The following is a 9,742-nucleotide window of genomic DNA, read 5'->3' as shown; positions in this document are numbered from 1 at the left end:
TTGTTTGCATATTGTGTCCTACTACTTTGGATCTCAATAGCAGGTGTCCCATATAATTGTGTCAGTTATACCGTGATCCCATTACTATTAAATCATCACTGTATTACCATTAATTTTCTGCTTCTTGCCATTTATTCCATTATGTCAAGGTGATACTGGGTTTAACTTTACAGTCCCAACTAAGTATTACACCATATGTGTGATTCAAAAAACATTAGGCACATGGAAAACACTAAATGGAACATTGCGGTCTCGGTTTTTGATAAAAACTTTCCATAAATAAGCGTCTAGTTAAATAAAATGTTAAGCTTCTCGAAAAATCAAGCAGATGAGCGTCGTGAAGACACGATACATCATCTTATAGGGGTGCTTAACCATTTCCCGCAGCCAGCCACATAGAATGTGGAATATTAAAGTATAAGCTTGATTGGAAATTTAATTTTAATTCGATGAATACAAGCCAAAACGTATTATAGTTTTCCGTGCCATGTCAGAAATTCGAGCATCAACTCTGAATGAGGACTGTCATTTGAGGCTGCTAGCTACACAAATGCCCTCTCATTTGCTGCTATGTAACCTGGCTGTATACTTGAGTATGATACTTCATCATGGGTACCAAAAAGAAAACCAGCGTTTTAAGCGAAAAAAAATATTTTCATTACGTCAATAGATTGAAATTCACGTGATCTTTGGATTACTAATTTAAGCCATTGCTAAGTTGAAGACAGTCTCTCGACCGGTAGTTTATTTATTTACTATTATTACGCTATTTCAAATATGGTTTCTGCATATATTAATCGACACACTCCAAGACATTAAATAAAGCCATAGAACTTCCATTACCCCCATAAAGGTGATAACGAAAGTACGGTGTCATTTAAGTACTGCAGCTTTCAAGCATTTTGTGGTATTACCCAAAATCATAATCATTTGGCTTGACACTCATTTGTGGTTTAAATGATTTAGGATGAAGAAGCAGCACGGAGGTTGGTATTTCAGCGTGTAGGGTAGAATTACCTTGATTTTTTCAGATATGACCTCATGGCATGTATAGCTAAATTATGAAGATTAAACGCAATATTTAAGTGTTCGAGATCAACGACGATCTACTGCATTATCTCATGAACGTTTTACATCAACGTCGAGCGCTATTTCTGAATGAGTTCACTGAACCAACACCTACGTTGCAAAATATATAAATTCGGTCTAAAGATCTATTTCGTTATGTACGCTGTTATAGTTATGCTTGCGCATTCACCTTATAATAATAAATAAATAATAAAAACCTCCTAAAATGTGGAATCCTAATGAGGTAAAACAAATAAAAAAATAGTCGACTTCTAATCCACCATCGAGCCGCGGTCATCCAGCTGAGATCTAAGGTAAAACGAGTAGATCAGGGAAGTCCGGGGAGTTGACGCTTCAAGCTTGGCAGCAAAAATTTATACAAAACACATGCGAATGAGGCACAGCTCTCCTGAAAATAGACGAATATTATCATAATCGTTGTACGCTACTATGTTAAACCCTTAACTTAGATATTAATTCTGCCAGTTTTACCAGCTTCAACAATAATGACAACGACCACCGCAATAAGTTAAGTTAATTAGTATTAAGTAGAAGTTGTAGTGAGTAAACGCCCATTTCGTTGTAGTTGTTTAGCCCGGCTTCGATCCAGCGGCAGTCAACCAAATGATTGGATCTACATCCTTCTAGGTACCATGAAGATCACAAGCAGCACAAATTATATAGACCTATTCGTCTTGTAAATTACTTCTGGCCTCCACTTTACCCGTTGTCCCCTTCTCAAGGTAGAACTTTCCCTCTCAGCAGTAGCTCAATGGCGTGTGATATCAATGGTGCTCCGGGTTTTGAAGCCACCGCCAAATAACGCAACTGTTACCACGTTATCCATTGTGGTACCGGCGGCAATAACGACGTCGACTCCCAACAAACAACAGCAGCAGCAGTTTCGTCGAGGTCTCGCGCTAGAATCAGGTTCAGTTCTGTCACTCTCGGTATAACGACGTAACGTATAATGTCTCTTGTAGAAAGCGGCTAGGCACATACACAGAGCCTCGTTGAGCCTGGTCTAGCCAAACCAGTAATTCAGGCCAGCGCCCGCAAAGCCAGATACTAACGGTGATAGTAAATGTGCCGGCTCACGTCTGTGCTTACCACATTAAGAAGGGGAAAGCGGGCCTGCGTTATTTGCCCCTTTTATCTCCAAGCGAATGCACAGTGTATTGCAGGCGCTCAAGCAGGCTTACTCTGCTTGGGCCCGCCAATTTCATCCAGAACGTCACGTCCATTCGGTCACACAGGCACACACGTACACACAGTGGCCAGTTCTGTCGATTATTGTTTTGTAAAAACAAAAAAAAAAACTCTTACTGCTACTACGCCTTCTGATACTGGTCTCATTGACTGTATTGTTGAGCCTGCTAACCGACACTTTACATGAGGCTAACCCTAACCTAAAGCGCTCGCTTTATAGATAAACGAAGCACACAGAACTATTGCAAGAAGAGAACTCGTTTGAACTGGGCCAACAAGCAGCAAGGAGCTAGCAAGGACTCAAGCCTCAGTCGCCCTGTAAGGCTGCTCTTCTTCCTTTGTCCTAATGGATCGCTGCGGTTGCTGACCGCAGCGCAAAGCGCACAATGCGGGGCCGAAATCAACGGCAGGTCTTCCCTTTTTCCCTCGTGTTCAAAGCAAAAATAAGTGCTGCTATTAAATAGCTATTTGTAAAGCGTAAGCGGCAAAGGCGCCGGAGATGACGCTACTGAGACCACAGCTACTTGCGAAATGATGGTACGGTGAGACATAGTGGCAGGGCAAAGAATGTGATGATACGCTGATGACAAACGTTGGTTAGAATTCTCAAAGCGAAGTTTTGTGAAGGCAACCAGCGGTGGCGAGAGGGACAACGCCGCCTCTGGAAGCGCCGACAGTAACGCTGGTTTAGTCAGCTAAGCTATTCAATGGAAATTGCTTTGTGACGGTGTGAAACCAACCCGTTCCGCGAACTCTCGATCAGGATCGCTTGTTGTGCGTGGCATCGGCCTGCTGCCCAGACTAGTTAATAGCAGCACGAACGTCAACTAACCGGTCTCGGCATTAAAAGCTTTTGAACAAGCGCCTCTGGTCTGAACGATCAGCCGCAGTCGTCCATGACAGTCCCGTTCGCCTTCACTCGCAGCGCATCGTCCCCTTGAGCGGGGAAAAAGAAGAAAAGCGGGAGGCGGGAAGAGGGAAAAATGAATGCTCGGCTCGGTCCCTACCCGATAACCCTTGTTTTTTCGATATGGGACTCGCTTACCCAGACGTGTCCCTGATTGAATAAAGCAAAGTGAGGCTTGGCGAGAGAGACACAGAAGCAGATACAGGCGACTTCAACTAGAATTGAGGATGCTAGAGTTGGCACCGAGGCCAACTCTAGCATCCTCAGTCCTTCAACGGCCTTGGGTCGTCACGTCAATTTGACACCTTTAGAGCGTACGAGCAGCAGGCACGCGTCTTCAAGGAATAATGGGAGTCGCGGCTAAGGTGGCCAGGTCGGAAACGCAATGGCCGGACAGACAAGTTTCTACTCACTCTCACACACTTCTCCTTTCTTCGCCTCTTTTCGTTTGTGCTTCGCTTTTGCACGTCCGTCCTAATTGCGCTAATAGCTGTCAAACTGAGTAAAGGAGTCCATTTGCTTAGGTTCGTTCGTTTCCTTCATAAAAGCCCATAAACTTAAATGAGCCGATCATGGAACGCCAGAAGAGAGCGGTCAACACTGCGACTACAGTAGACAAAGACGATCATAAAAAAATAATAAATCAGAGTCCATGCATTATATTCTGCTGTGTCATGCGCGTCTATGCGCTGGGAACTATAAAAGTACAAGGGGGTATGCTACTAGGATTCACTCACGATAAGGATAACCTTTGTAATGTGTAATATCAACCTGAGATTACCAGTACCATATAGATATGTACCGACAATACGTCTTTAATAAGGCTGACAAGGAAACTTACTATTTCCACGAAATAATATAGCGCCAGTTCTGTAAGTAACTAGTATCTTTGTATCTCATTGTCCTATTTTGAACAAACATCTTTTAACAGTAAAGTTGTTTGTAAAAAAAATTCTAGTTTTGTATCACTTGTATGTCTAAAATCACTCGAAGTTATTATATAACATAGGGGCAGAGTTAAGCGAACGTAAAAAATTACTATAGCTCCTACAATCCGTAAGATTGTAGGTGTTTATTATAATGCGGTCTTTATGTACACTAGTTGGCTTATCAGTACTTATCAGGCCAATATTACGACGTTGTGCTAATTCGTTTGAGTAAAAAAGCATTACATCTTTATAATAATCATATATATGATAGATGATAAAAATATATAAAGATATAAATCGTAACATAGTGAATATGTAGAAGCTAGAATACAACGTTTTTATTATAGGAACATTCGCAAGACGAAGATTCTGCCTCAGTGACATAATATTCGGTGATTTGTAGTTGGTTCAACCAGGTAGTCTAATATGGTTGTAGGACGTACTTCCAATATTAGGCATATTTGCCTCTTTGAAATTGAAAGGAACTAACTCGGTCCGCAAATTACTACCATAGATTTGACAGAACCATTCTGTATTACATGAAACCTATCCCTTACGTTTTCATTGTATATCGAAGATGTTCGCTAGCCTTGAATCAAGATTAGAGTGATGTCATAACGACTGTAATTGAAACGAAAGCACTTTAATGTCTTGGAGAAGGACAGTAAAATATGCGAGAAAAAACTGCATGTCAGACGGACTCTTGCGGCGCGCCATTGAGACGACTACAGTTTTCAAGTGCTGCTATTTTCGGCCTAAATTATTCTTTTGCCCTTTATTCAAGTGGCTTTTTTGAAATCTATCCCACTAGATAGATATTTAAGTGGTAAGCGGAAACTGCTATTATAATCTGTTAATCGTAAGTAAATCGTTCAGCTGTACGCCGCATTTCTATCCATTGGACAACCCTGTTCATACCCAGCCAAAAACAGTTACCTGTATTATTTAGCATAGGATATGTTAGATCATACCGATTCTGGCCAGTCCTTTACAAAGTTTATACTTTGCCAGGTCGTCTCTTGTCTACGAAAACCTTTCCCTATGTTTGGGCTTGCTCTTCTCCACGAGTGGTAGAAGTCTCACCGCGCACATCACCGAAAAACAGTATTGACCTCATGGACGATTTAGTCGCCTCGTCGTTTGCCCCTCGTAGCCGCTTTCAGCTCCGATAGTAACATATGGGATACGCCTCTTTTGGCAGGATCTTACAGTAGAGATATTCGAGCAATTAAAATCAAGGACTGCACATAGTGACCCATGCATGGATTCTACCATAGACACTATTGGAAACAAGGTTTTGGACGATCCTAACAAAACATATAGGTACTTCAGATGTGGAGGAAATTATCGCAAATATATCACTGCTCGCTGCGCCATAGTGCCAACTCTAGGATACTTGGCAAGCCCATCAGACTACTTTTACAGATTCAACAGGACTTGTATAATCCGTATGACAAAAACGGCTTTAAATGACTCTATATATCCCTTTCTGATGTGTTGTTAATTTGTATTTACCTGCAAAGGTAAATAAGTAAAATTTGATTGAGTATTGTAAACTAATTATTTAACATGAAAGTAACGGCCAGTGAGAGAATAACGAAGGAAAATTCGTGTACCGAACAGGTACAATGAAATTGATGCAGCAGGTATATATGACGATATATAGCGCTGTAACATTTTCTCTCGGGTAACTATAGGAGACTTGTCATTGCAGCGACCATCAGGAAAGCTTTACGATGAAGATGCTTCGAGATTTCGCGGAGACATAAGGAAAACCGTCGCCGTATCTTGAACGGTTAATTTTCTAGTTGAATAAGATCACGAATCTTTGCTCCGGGCCCCGGTAACGGTACACAAATACTATGTAATTTGCTTGAATAGAATTATTTCATAAAGAAGCCTATGTGATAAGTGGGGTTCTGGGTGGTGTTTATAATGTATCCGCACTATTCATCGTTTCACGTCGTGCTCGTCAATCCGAAAATACGCATTAATTAATGTGATTATGATAATATTTTATCGTAAATATGAGAGAATTAATGGAATAGGAAAGATATTAAATGTCTTATAGGTAGCAAATGAGCAATATAGTAAAAAGATGCCTCTAAATGGTCTTGAACGCTAGCCTGTAGCAGAGGAGAACAAACCGTAAAAATATGTTGTGCGATGAATTACGCTGCACGTCAATGTCGTCACCATGAAACCAAGTTCTCGCTCGCTGGTATCGTGTTTGCTATTAGATTGAAACTTGTGTTTATGCAAGCATTATAAGAGACAGACTGCAGACATTGTTCTGGCATATGGGGCCCTGTCGGACGTTCTATATACGAAAACCGAGTCTGTGTAAATCATCGTTAGCTTAAACCAATAAAGGAAGACGAATGCGAGGACACGACCATGTCTCTTACATCCGCAATCAATTCAAAACGTATGAGAAAAGTTTTTTTTTTTGGAAAATTCGCGGTTGCCATGAAAAGTGGAGTGGCCGCTAAATTCGACAGTAAAAAATAATTTTCACGTTAAGCAAACGGAGACCAAGTTTAACACCTACGGAAATGAAAGTTTTTGCTCACTTTTGATACATGAGTAGCTACTTGCTTTATTTGGTAGTAGAAAAGTTTGGCAAGATGTAAGTCCGGTTTTCGCTAGGGCTTTGTGTATAAAAATATACTTCGGGGAAGAATTAGAAAAAAATTAGAACTTTTGTCTATGCAAAATGCATAGGCATAGTTATAGAAGGTATTCGCATATATAGCATACAATCAAGGCTCCACACGCACAATTATTATCCGCGGTAAAAAGGTCGGCTTTGAAAGCGAGATAAGTTGGTGAGGGTCATAGCCATTATGTCACAAGTCGCTTGGTAGAAAACATAATAGGTAGTAGCGGAGTAGCCTATATGTGGTATAATGGGGAGATCTAGGGTCTTTAGATCACTTTAATTAGCGATTGTATGAAATTACTGTTTTACAAAATTTGTCCAAGGGTAGCCTGCACACGCTGGTACGTATCTATCTACCGGTAGTTATATCGTCATGTATTTTCTCGCAAAGGATTAGCGACATTTTCTATTTCCCTTGGGATAATTTTGGGGAGTTACCTCTGTTCTTCTCTGCTCCTTGCTTCCTGCATTCTCTAGGATGTGGTTCGAATAGGAAGGAAAAGGAATTTATCTATAACTAGCTGCTGCAGTGTAGTTAAACGGTAGCACAGAACACGCATACAAAACTGATCTTTACAACATTTTGGAAATACTGGGATCTGAAGTCGTGAGAGAAGCATAAATAGCTAAACCAGAATGGTAAGGTTTAAACAAAGATTCGCGGAACTGAAGCGATCTAAGACGGACCGTTGAGCATCCTCTCTTCGAATTTGCCATCCGAAATTAAATACAATGGTAATTCACACGCTGCATTCTTATAATACACTGTATAGTTACTGAACATTTTATTAGGCGGCTAACGTACAGTATATTTCAATATTGACTTTTTAATAAGGCGAACAATTGTGCCTAGAAAATATTTACCTGTGAGGCTAAGGCGTATGGCGGTATGTGCAGGTAGATATGAATTCTGATCGCCAAATATCTCTAGTGAGCCCCTCCGCCAAATCAGCGGCGTTGACATGTTTACGTTTTACATTTCGATTGCATGGATTAGTATTTCTTCAACAATAAGCAATTGTAGGACGTGCAAATTTTGGCAGCTTCGCTTCGATTAGAACACGGAAACAATAAGGTGGCCTATAAGTGACAGTCCGGCAAGCGTAAAGCATGGCAAACTGGCCTAAGCATGTTCCGAACTTTTTCCTAAGCAGACGCGGCAGAAGTGCTGGTCAGTGTTGCTGAAGTCGTGCTAATATAGAGTGAGGCCGCTGTCACAAGTGGGTTTGATAAGATAGCAACAAACGCATTCGGTCAAAGCTTGATTGAATATTTCTTGGGCATTCTACTCTTGCTTGTTTTACTGACATTGTAGCTAATCTGTAGCGGAATTAGCGAAAAAAATAAGAATCCTGAAACTTAACCAAAGGCTGATTTCTATAAAATGCATATTTACTGTCAACGTTGCCTTTACCCGTAGGGTCACTATCGAACTTCTTATTCAGGATTTGCAACAAAAGATATGAGAGAGCAAAAAAGGGAGCAAAAGCGGGACTTATAACATGATATTGGCACCGCATTAGAGTGTTAGTTATTTGTAGTGCCATATGGCTTTGTAGTTGTAAACTATACAAATATAATTAGCATTTTTACGTGGCGACTGTGCATGTTTGGAACTGCTACGAAGAAATGACACACATATTCGCCTATAATTCCCCTATGCAGAAAAAAAAATCAGCTTCTTATATGTGTTACATTTTGGAAATGTTCGGCGCCACAAAATGGAAATAAGAGCGTTATCTGCTAAGTTTGCGAACCATACAATGGTCTACATAGACCCGGTTATAGCTAAAGCTCAGTTCCGATCTATTCTTAGTCGGAGCATACCTTCTGAAAAATATAGATGAATGTTATTTGCCAAACCCTTATTTTCCATGAGTCCGATGTTCGATTTTCTAACTCTTCCTAAAGACGGCACACACCCCACTAATGACGTTCAGTTTATTCAACGTGTTTTGTCCAAGACGGCTCCAATGGGCTGAAGCAGATCAAAAGCTACATAACACGAAGCGATTTCCCTCGTCGCCGGCGTGTCGTTTTTTACCAAAATCTATCTAACTCGCATTTTTTCTGGAGCAAGCTAAACGTCTTGATTAGATATTCAATAGATAGATCGCTACCGTTCATTGCAGTGTTCAATGTGAATGTGTTTAGCAAAATTCATTTGTCAACGAAACAGTTGAAGCCAGTAAACTAGACTTATCGTAATTTATTGTGAAGATAACATTGTTTTTCGTTTATTTATTTCGCACGATTCAAATAACCGGACGTCATAAATATATTGTTTACAATTATTAACATAATGTATCATTTCTAATGTATGCATTTAATTTGAGTAGTAAAATGTTTGCGTTAGAACAAGCGAGTCTTCATTGAAACGAAATAGTTTGTGACCTGTTTAGTTTCGACCGTTCTTTTCGGTTTTGGCACTGCCGTATGCATGATAATCATTATAATTTAACTACTTAAGATAACAAGAATTAGCAAAAGGCACACCCCGTCCTTTAAAAGTGAACATACTTAATCAAATTTTGTACGGGATGACAAAAGACAGGCGAAGCAGATGTTCGCTTTAAGCCCATTCTGCACTTCCCAAACTAAATAAATCTTCTTGTGCATAGGCGTGCTTTATTGCTCTAATACTTCATATAATATATGCCCAACACAGAGAGGCACGTTAGTCCCTACAACTCCGTATTTAACTAACAGAAATACAATTCTGCCATAATCGCGTACCAGTAAAGGCAAATCTGGTATGTTACTTATATTACTAGGAGCGGGTTAATAAAATTTAAAACTTGCCTCTTGCAGAATGTAGAACATGAGCGCCATTTATTCAGATGTTGCTGTGCTGTGGATAGCCAGGGCCACAGCATAGGAAAGGGATCGAATACCGAGCGAAACGACGACAGCAAACATCGCTGCTGTGCTATTAAAGGGACAAGTTGTAAACTCACAGAATCAGAT

At 40.3% G+C, this 9,742-nt stretch overlaps 2 long non-coding RNA genes across 2 annotated transcripts; one reads left to right on the top strand and one right to left on the bottom strand.

Annotated features, from left to right (window-relative positions):
• Nucleotides 1-714: 714 nt before the first annotated feature.
• On the bottom strand, nt 715-2,853 carry LOC111259524 (uncharacterized). The gene is made up of 2 exons (XR_002679685.2): nt 1,793-2,853; nt 715-1,477 (listed from the first exon to the last, which is right to left on the bottom strand). It is a non-coding gene; the product is annotated as an uncharacterized LOC111259524 (long non-coding RNA).
• Nucleotides 2,854-2,856: 3 nt separating this feature from the next.
• On the top strand, nt 2,857-6,505 carry LOC111259523 (uncharacterized). Its single transcript, XR_002679684.2, has 2 exons — nt 2,857-4,056; nt 5,125-6,505. It is a non-coding gene; the product is annotated as an uncharacterized LOC111259523 (long non-coding RNA).
• Nucleotides 6,506-9,742: the final 3,237 nt, after the last annotated feature.

The sequence above is a fragment of the Varroa jacobsoni genome, unplaced genomic scaffold (genome assembly GCF_002532875.2).
Source record: "Varroa jacobsoni isolate VJ856 unplaced genomic scaffold, vjacob_1.0 scaffold_341, whole genome shotgun sequence".
Classification (NCBI taxonomy): domain Eukaryota; kingdom Metazoa; phylum Arthropoda; class Arachnida; order Mesostigmata; family Varroidae; genus Varroa; species Varroa jacobsoni.
This window is presented reverse-complemented; position numbering and strand designations above follow the sequence as displayed.